Here is a 913-nt window from a genome sequence, read left to right as displayed (position 1 = left end):
GGGTTACCCTCTGATGTTGATCCTGACCTGTTAATGTTTCAGAAGAAAAATAGGAATTTTGTGGGTCTTTCCCCCTTCGGGTCTGAGTAGCATTGCCTTAAATTTTACCCAATTTACAAAATTGATTTGTTTACATGATGTTAAAATTGTTCAACCAAAAAAAATATCTTTCCAAACAAAATATGTACTCATTCTCCCTGAGGTATCTGTGCTGTTGCAAACACTCCTGGAGATGTTAAGGGAATTGTCCTGTCGTGCCCTTGAGTGGCAGCTCTAACTGTTGGCATGGCCATTTGTTACGTAGTGGTAGCGACTTTCCTGCTATGCAGGAACCCCGTGAAGTGTGCGTTTTATATGATGTGTGCCTCTTTGTGCAGTCTCTAATTTCTCGTTAACGTGTGTTTGAGAGGCTTTGAACTTCAGCGTCACTTACCCACCAAGTTATTCGAGTTGTAAAAGGTTATACGAAAAAATTAACGACCTTTTTTATTCTGTCAGGTTACTGAGCTCACTTTATGAAAATGGCTGTAAATACTTAGCATGACAAATTCAGTAACTCGTCTCTTTCAGCATGCGTCACACCTTTTCTTAGGGAAACCGATACAGCTTGAGTCACCTGAATCTGCCTTCGTACCGTATCAGGGGGGGACCAGGCCTTCTGTGCTTATGTCAGCATCTGGAAGATTCTCCTCTCCTCTAATCTGTGTGCACATCTCCAAGCAAAGAAGAAAACACAAACTGTGCTCTCATACCCATTGGTTTTAGACACCCGAGTGAACTTGAATGAAGGACAGTCTGAGTTACCATCACACACAAGTAGAGCTGCTCTCGGACTTGCCGTTCTGTTCTTTGTGAGCCCTACACGTTTGAATGACTCCAACATTGCATCTTTTCAAGTTATTTTGTAAGGTTC

The sequence above is a fragment of the Crocuta crocuta genome, unplaced genomic scaffold, assembly GCF_008692635.1.
Source record: "Crocuta crocuta isolate KB4526 unplaced genomic scaffold, BGI_CrCroc_1.0 scaffold241, whole genome shotgun sequence".
Taxonomy (NCBI): Eukaryota; Metazoa; Chordata; class Mammalia; order Carnivora; family Hyaenidae; genus Crocuta; species Crocuta crocuta.
The sequence above is the reverse complement of the archived record's forward strand: the minus strand, read 5'-3'. Positions refer to the sequence as shown.